Here is a 9,791-nt window from a genome sequence, read left to right on the forward strand (position 1 = left end):
TTTACGTGCGTGATCCTCAGATATGTATGCAACTTTCATTCAATTCGGGCATTTTCATCTGAGCAAGTCTGGTGCCACTTTAAAATTCGTATTTACGGACTGTTCTGTTTTGACAGATTCTGCCTTTTATTTCGCATTGCCTGTCTTGCTATGTTTGATGGATTTCTTTGTTCCATTAACTTTCAGTAGCTTTGTGCAATGTCCAGAAGTGTTAAGAATGATTATGTCACCTCTGAATATATGAATTATGCACTGACCCTCTAATGAGTTTGTTTTGAGTTTGGTGTGGAGGAAGTTTTGATGGGTCAAGAGAGGAGGATGATACAAAATGATCAAGAAGAGTAAAAAGTCAAAGCTTGGGAATGCCCCCGTGGTTCATCCCTGCATATTTTAAGAGGACTCAAGCGTCTAAGCTTGGGGATGCCCAAGGCATCCCTTCTTCATCGACAACTTATCAGGTTCCTCTAGTGAAACTATATTTTTATTCCATCACATCTTATGTGCTTTACTTGGAGCGTCTGTTTGTTTTTATTTTTGTTTTGTTTGAATAAATTCGGATCCTAGCATTCTTTGTTTGGGAGAGAGACACGCTCCTCTGTTTCGTATGAACACATATGTTCTTAGCTTCATCTTTAATGTTCATTGCGAAAGTTGGACTATTTCATTCATTGTTATATGGTTGGAAACGGAAAATGCTGCATGTGGTAAATGGTTTAATGTCTTGAATAATGTGATACTTGGCAATTGTTGTGCTCATATAGATCTTGTTTAAGCTCTTGCATCATGTACCTTGTACTCATTAATGAATAACTACATAGAGCTTGTTAAAATTTGGTTTGCATGATTGATCTCTAGAGTCTAGATATTTTCTGGTTGAGGTGTTTGAACAACAAGGAGACAATGTAAAGTCTTATAATAGTTACAATATGTTCATATGTGAGCTTTGCTGCACCTTTTATACTTGAATTTGCTTCAAACAACCTTGCTAGCCTAGCCTTGTATTGAGAGGAATTCTTCTCGTGCATCCAAATCCTTGAGCCAATAACTATGCCATTTGTGTCCACCATACCTACCTACCACATGGTATTTCTCCGCCATTCCAAAGTAAATTACTTGAGTGCTACCTTTAAAACTTCTATTCTTTGCCTTTGCAATATATAGCTCATGGGACAAATAGCCTTAAAAACTATCGTGGTGAAGAATATGTACTTATGTGTCTTATTTCTTAATAAGTTGCTTGTTGAGCGGTAACCATGTTTCTGGGGACGCCATCAACTCTTTTACCTTTGTTGAAAATCATGTGAGTTGCTATGCATGTTCGTCTTGTCTGAAGTAAGGGCGATTTTCATGATCAAATGGTTTGAGTATGCATATTGTTAGAGAAGAACATTGGGCCGCTAACTAAAGCCATGATTCATGGTGGAAGTTTCAGTGTGGACAATTAATCCTCAATCTCTTATGAGAATATTAACTGTTGTTGAATGCTTATGCATTAAAGAGGAGTCCATTATCTGTTGTCTATGTTGTCCCGGTATGGATGTCTAAGTTGAGAATAATCAAAAGCGAGAAATCCAATGCGAGATTTCTCCTTAGACCTTTGTACAGGCAGCATAGAGGTACCCCTTTGTGACACTTGGTTGAAACATATGCTATGCAATGATAATCCGTGTTAATCCAAGCTAATTAGGACAAGGTGTGGGCACTATTGGTATACTATGCATGAGGCTTGCAACTTATAAGATATCTTATACATAACTCATATGATTTATTACTACCGTTGACAAAATTGTTTCTTGTTTTCAAAATGAAAAGCTCTAGCACAAAAATAGTAATCAATGCTTCCCTCTGCGAAGGGCCTTTCTTCTACTTTATTGTTGAGTCAGTTTGCCTATTCTTTCTATCTTAGAAGCAAACACTTGTGTTAACTGTGTGCATTGATTCTTACATGTTTACCTATTGCACCTCTTATATTACTTTGTGTTGACAATTATCCATGAGATATACATGTTGAAGTTGAAAGCAACTGCTGAAACTTAATCTTCCTTTGTGTTGCTTCAATACCTTTACTTTGAATTTATTGCTTTATGAGTAACTCTTATGCAAGTCTTATTGATGCTTGTCTTGAAAGTATTATTCATGAAAAGTCTTTGCTATATGATTCATTTGTTTACTCATTATCTTCATCATTGCTTCGAATCGCTGCATTCATCTCATATGCTTTACAATAGTATGATCAAGATTATGATAGCATGTCACTTTAGAAATTATCTTTGTTATCGTTTACCTACTCGAGGGCGAGTAGGAACTAAGCTTGGGGATGCTTGATATGTCCCAAACGTATCTATAATTTCTTATGTTCCATGCTACTTTTATGATGATACTCACATGTTTTATACACATTATATGTCATATTTATGCATTTTCCGGCACTAACCTATTGACGAGATGCCGAAGAGCCAGTTGTTGTTTTCTGCTGTTTTTGGTTTCAGAAATCGTACAAAGGAAATATTCTCGGAATTGGACGAAATCAACGCCCAGGGGCCTATTTTTCCACGAAGCTTCCAGAAGACCGGAGGACTTACGAAGTGGGGCCACGAGGCGATGCCACACTAGGGCGGCGCGGCCTGGCCCTTGACCGCGCCGGCCTGTTGTGTGGGGCCCTCGTGTGGCCCCCTGACCTGCCCTTCCGCCTACTTAAAGCCTCCGTCGCGAAACCCCCAGTACCGAGAGCCACGATACGGAAAACCTTCCAGAGACGCCGCCGCCGCCAATCCCATCTCGGGGGATTCAGGAGATCGCCTCCGGCACCCTGCCGGAGAGGGGAATCATCTCCCGGAGGTCTCTTCATCGCCATGATCGCCTCCGGATCGATGTGTGAGTAGTCCACCCCTGGACTATGGGTCCATAGCAGTAGCTAGATGGTTGTCTTCTCCTCATTGTGCTATCATGTTAGATCTTGTGAGCTGCCTATCATGATCAAGATCATCTATTTGTAATCCTACATGTTGTGTTTGTTGGGATCCGATGAATATTGAATACTATGTCAAGTTGATTATCAATCTATCATATATGTTATTTATGTTCTTGCATGCTCTCCGTTGCTAGTAGAGGCTCTGGCCAAGTTGATACTTGTAACTCCAAGAGGGAGTATTTATGCTCGATAGTGGGTTCATGCCTCCATTAAATCTGGGACAAAGGATGAAAGTTCTAAGGTTGTGGATGTGCTGTTGCCACTAGGGATAAAACATCAATGCTTTGTCTAAGGATATTTGTGTTGATTACATTACGCACCATACTTAATGCAATTGTCTGTTGTTTACAACTTAATACTGGAGGGGGTTCGGATGATAACCTGAAGGTGGACTTTTTAGGCATAGATGCATGCTGGATAGCGGTCTATGTACTTTGTCGTAATGCCCTGATTAAATCTCATAGTACTCATCATAATATATGTATGTGCATTGTTATGCCTTCTTTATTTGTCAATTGCCCAACTGTAATTTGTTCACCCAACATCTGCTATCTTATGGGAGAGACACCACTAGTGAACTGTGGACCCCGGTCCTATTCTTTACATCTGAAATACAATCTACTGCAATTGTTCTTTACTGTTCTTTGCAAACAACCATCATCAACCACACTATACATCTAATCCTTTGTTTACAGCAAGCCGGTGAGATTGACAACCTCGATGTTACGTTGGGGCAAAGTTCTGTGATTGTGTTGTGCAGGTTCCACGTTGGCGCCGGAATCCCTGGTGTTGCGCCGCACTACATTCCGCCATCATCAACCTTCAATGTGCTTCTTGACTCCTATTGGTTCGATTAAACCTTGGTTTCTTACTGAGGGAAACTTGCTACTGTGCGCATCACACCTTCCTCTTGGGGTTCCCAACGGACGTGTCAACTACACGCATCGCCAAACATCCCCATGTGCGCAAATACGAAAGTGATGGTTTTCTCCCAGCCCACTCCTCGTAAGGGGTTTTATCTTTATTCTTGTTAGAAACTCTATTCAGGACATGACATGAAGTCAACAAAGCCTCCCCCCACCATGCCTTTGATAAACCAGCAGTGGCTAACATGGAATTCACTAGGTCAGTCAGCGTGCGATTTTTCCTCTCGGCAACCCCGTTTGATTGAGGTGAATAGGGAGGCGTCCTCTCATGAATAATGCCATGTTCCTCACAGAATTCATCAAAGATTTTAGGAAAATATTCACCACCACGATCCGACCTAAGACGCTTGATCTTTCTCTCTAGTTGATTTTCAACTTCGGCCTTATAAATTTTAAAGTAGTCTAAAGCTTCATCTTTAGTTCGCAACAAATAGACATAGCAAAATCTAGTCGCATCATCAATCAATGTCATGAAATATCTCTTTCCACCTTTTGTCAACACACCATTCATCTCGCATAGATCAGAATGTATGAGTTCTAGAGGTGCCAGGTTTCTCTCCTCGGCCGCCTTGTGAGGCTTCCGAGGTTGCTTTGATTGCACACAACTATGGCACTTAGAACCTTTGGCAATGGTGAAATTCGGAATCAAACTTAAACTAGATAGCCGAGACATTAAACCAAAATTAATGTGACATAAACGAGAATGCCAAACACTGGTATCATCACTAACATTGCCACAAATATGGTTCACAGACTTATTACTGAAATCAGAAAGCGAAAAGCGGAACAAGCCTCCACACTCATAGCCTTTACCAATATATTGTCCAAACTTGGAGACAACTACTTTATTCGACTCTAAAACAACCTTAAACCCATCTCTGCATAGAAGGGAGCCGCTAACGAGATTCTTGTTCATAGTAGGGACATGTTGCACGTTCCTCAGCTGCACGATCTTCCCCGAAGTAAACTTCAGATCTACCGTGCCAACACCACGTACAGAAGCATGTGACCCATTCCCCATCAAGACGGAAGAATCCCGGGCGACCTGGTAAGAAGTGAACATGGATATGTCAGCACACACATGAACATTAGCACCTGTATTAATCCACCAACATGGAGATTGAAATACCGAAAGAACAGTAAAGAGATTACCGTACCCATCAGCATTGCTAGCGGTCACCGTGTTGACTTGCCTAGCCTTTTTCTTGCGGTCTGCCCTCTCTGGACAGTCCTTCGAAAAGTGGCCAGTCTCTCCACAGGTAAAGCAGCTCAGATCTGCTTTGTTTATCATCTTCTTCTTCTTGAAGGTTGTAGTCTTCATAGGCTTATTGAAGGAGGGCTTGTTATTCCCTTTGTTCTTACTGTAGGGTTTCTTCTGCACCATGTTGGCGCTAGACTGACCCTCTCCTTTCTCAGTAATATCCTTAGCCCGAGCTTTCTCCTCAACATCAAGAGACGCTATCAGATTCTCAACTGATATCTCCTGTCTCTTTTGTTTGAGGGTTGTGGCAAAGTTCCTCCATGAAGGGGGCAACTTAGCGATGATGCACCCAGCCACAAACTTGTCAGGTAAGGCACACTTAAGGAGTTCGAGCTCTTTCGCAATGCACTGTATCTCATGAGCTTGTTCGACTACAGAACGGTTGTTTACCATCCTGATGTCATGGAAGCTCTCCATGATGTACAGTTCACTGCCTACATCGGTTGCACCGAATTTAGCATCTGCATCCCGTGAGCTCTTTACCATCTGTTATGTGCATGTACACATCACACGTACGATCAGCAAGAATACTCGTAACGCATCCGACGAAGAGAGTATTGTTTTCCTTGAACTTGTTACGATCTTGGTCGATATAGTTCCTTCAGTGTAAACCATCACTAACTTCGAACACTTTCGTATGAGTAAGCCAGAGCGTGGCCTTAACCTGCCACCTCTTAAAGTGCACACCGCTAAACTTATCCGGCCTCAGTGCATCAGCAAAACCAGCCATTGTTAACTCAGGAAATTGCCTACAATTAGGTTTTTGGATTGTTGGATAATTAGGCACAATTTCCATGATTAATTCCAGAATATAAAACATGATGGCAGCAACTACTAACATGTGAAACTCGAACATACTAGATGCATTAATCAACATGAGTAGCAGCAGCGCAAACGGCAAAGCATCCATCGCTAAACAGATCGAGATATGTCGCACGTACCGATCTGGTGGAGGTGGCGGTGGAGGTGTAGCAGATGATGTCGCAGCAGTAACGTTGTTGATGACGGGGACGACGGGTCGAAGTAGACGGCGTTGAAGACGACGGTAGGCAGCACCGCCCGACTTGGACGGAAGGCGACCCGTGATGAAGAGCTTGAGCAGTCGCGCAGAGCGCTTCCCAAAAACCTAATTCGCCCTCTCCCGTACAGGATCGCAAGGACGAGTGGTTCCGGAGACCTGCTCTCCCGTTCGCCGATGCACGTCAGGCTACGATGGCGGCGCAAGCAGAGAGAGGTGGAAACCCTAAATCGTGTATTAGATGTATTTCTGCGGTAACGTGGGCCATGCCCACGTCGCACGAACATTTCGCTAACTGACTCTGTTCGTTTTCCTAAGCTGCAAAAAGTAAGGAAAGTCTCGGCTCGAGGCTCAATCCACTCACCACGAGCGCGGCGCGGCGCGGCGCGGCGCGTCGAGCGAGCGAGGAGGAGGAGGAGCGCGCGTGTAGCACTCCTATTCTCACTCACTTACTAGTGGTGGAACAACCCACCTTATAAGGTGGTCTAACTTCCTCCCAACTTTCCATGTGGGACTAAACTTCCCATCTCTTGCCACTCCCTAGTGAGCTGCCACCAACTTGGGCTCAAACTCATAAGGCTACCACTATGTGGGCTTTGAGATTTATAGGAAAAACTGAAATCTAATTTGGGCCACTAAAAGTGGGCCCAATATTTCAACAAACTACACCATACAACATATCAGACACACCTAGTGTTATCACTAAGCTTAACTCTTTCTTCTCCCTCCATCTAATATCTTGTCTGCGAATTCTTTCAATATGTATATTATCTTCTTCGTCACATATTCTAGATGCTTAAACACAAAATTATCTTCTTCTAGAATTGTGTTGCAATGAAATTATTTCTGTGATTTTGGTTGCCACTTCATGTTGTGTTGCCCAATTGAAACAAATTTGATAGTGCCCTAACAAAAAATGCAGTCAATTTTGGAGGTTGCTAAAAGCTACAGCTTGTTTTGCAAACAATGCACATCAAGCAAGCTAACAATGTCAAGCTCAACTCGCTATTTTTTTTTGCTAAACTGAACAATGGGAGAACAAGCTAACAAGGAAGAAGAGCGAGCTAGCTTAATGTAGCTGCATCCTAGAGCCAACTCTACCGACAGAGGCATCCTGCTCATCCAGTTTCCGTGCGCTTGACCCCATTCCGCTTGCTCGTTCCCCGTCACTACCTCGTCCGTCCCGCCGCCTCTATTTGGTCGTCGCCAGGACAAATAGGGTTTGGGATTTCACAAGTGGGGAATCAAATTGAGAATACAACTCTCTTTGTTCTGGTCTGAGATGGGTTATTTTGATAAATTGCAAAAGCTATAGTGTTTCCTGGAAAAAGAGTGCATGCCAATTTCCAGTGTGGCACGCCACATGTCATGCTCTCACCTTATGTGACCAAACCTCCGTGCGAAATGCAACTATTGGGAATAAAATGTACTTAAGATACAACTATAGAGACATGTAGTGCATAAAGCTCACAATCTACAAGCTAGCCATAGCAGTAATGTTTGTTACATACATGTTGGTCATAGGGAATACAATTCGGCTCGCGGGTGCATATGAACAACCTGTTGTGTGAAAAATATTCCAAAATGTCAAAAAAATCTAAAATAAAATTCCACATGTACATCTAGACATTCTATGTCCATGCACAAGTTTTCGGGAAAACGAAACATTTTGTATGTCCCATGTTGTAATATGACTATTCGCATAACATTTTTTTTTGTCACATAACATTTTTTGTCTTTTTACATAAGACACATAAAATGTTCCTTTTTTCCGAAAACTTGTGTACGCACATAGAATGTTAGGATTTAGAAGCGGAATTTTACTTCGCGATTTTTTGAAATTTATAATTTTTATATATTATTCATTTTTAATAATAGATTCGTCTGCACATATGAGCAAAAACACCACTTTTGATGATGACACACCTTGCTATGTTGCTTCATTTTGTGTGAGTGGTTGATCTTTGTTTGCGTTTGCGTTTGCGTTTATTCTTTTTTTATTTGCGAAGAAACATATTTTATTTCATAAGTGTAGGATTACAATAAGCTAGCAATAATAACTGTGCTAAAGTTTAAGTTTATTCTGTTCGCGCCTAGCTAGCATATGCCTTTTTTTTCGCGAATTAAGGTTTAAGGAGCTTCATTTCTGAACTTGTGGGATTACAATCAGCTAGCATAGGCCTTGTTAGCTCTTCTTTTTCACACGTGAAGTGACGCATCGCTTGACTGCATGGTCCGGTCGTGTGCACTCGGCCGGTGCGTGCATGCGCTTTATGTTACCGCCTGGTGAAGTCGATGTCGTATCGTAGACCAAAAAAGATCAGAGATGGATTCAGATAAGGTGATCGACGGGGAGAACATTGGTTAGTGGCCGGATCAGTCGTTGGAAAATCGGTGGCGACTGGCTAGTGAAGAGTGAATGAGGGAGACAGGGATGTGCATGCATGAGTACATGCCAAAGAAATGATGTATGAACTCCGGCCACTTCCGGTGCACAAAGGGAAACAAAAGAAAAGGCACGAAATGATACGAGCTGAAAATAGCATGGTCGGAGCTATCGCGCACTCACTCTCTCGCTCGTGCCGTGCGCTTCGAGACAACGAGAGGCGGAAGGGGAGGGAAGGGAACGATAACGACGGGGGCCGGCCGCGTTTTTCCCAGTCGATCCGACCTGACATGGACGGGCCTCGTCGAGCGAGAGGCTCTAGTGCTGGAAGAACGCCCTAGCTGTCTATCGGTTTTGCACGATCCATGCAAGAAAAGCTAACGTGCTGGAGTCCGCGCCGGCTTTGCGAGAAAATCGGCCGCTGTGGGCTGGTGTAGTCGTTTAATGTGGGAGGCTAGGACCATGGCTGGGCCGGCTGGGCCATAGGGAGGGGTAGGGGTGCTGGCACTATGGCCTCGACATTTTGTGTGCCTAGTACACTTGTACTCTTTAGGTCGTAGGGCTTAGAATAATTTTAGAAAACATAGATGTTCTAAGCTGCGCTGCATTCCGTTGATCCGCTTCCTAATTTACCAAACCCATGTGATTTCACTTACAGTGATATTTTCATTTGCAATGAAAGGCCTGAAGAATGCTCAAGGTATCATAACTGTGTGCTTCGGGCTTGCAGTGAGCTATCTGATCTTTCCAAATTTTGCTTTAGTTATTAACAATTATGGGTGTTTTTGTTAGATTTCTTATTAAAAGTTTATGCATACAGGTGTTACTAGATTGCATTATTGTGTCATGACTACCATTTAGTTGTCATGACTAGATCGCGAGATTTAGCCACATTTTATTGGACCAATGATCTTGTTAATTGGCTTTATTGGTGTGCGGGTGACTAAAAGTCAGGAACCCAAGCGCATATTTGTGTCCTTCTCAGTACCAAGTATGCATGTTCTTAGTTGTCATCTACAATTCTCACAGTGATCTCTCAATTTAAGTTAATGTGGTTCTCAAAGAGCTTCAAACACGTTCACCATGTGTATAGATCTTCTTTTACTCAAAAATGTGCACAATGTGACGATGGGACGAGCACACACTTGTACTTGGGGTGCTTGTTCTTGTGTGAATTAAAATGAACAACTGTCGTTTACTTATACTAATCTTTTTTACCTATTTTTGTA

This window comes from Lolium perenne, chromosome 3 (assembly GCF_019359855.2).
Source record: "Lolium perenne isolate Kyuss_39 chromosome 3, Kyuss_2.0, whole genome shotgun sequence".
Lineage (NCBI taxonomy): Eukaryota > Viridiplantae > Streptophyta > Magnoliopsida > Poales > Poaceae > Lolium > Lolium perenne.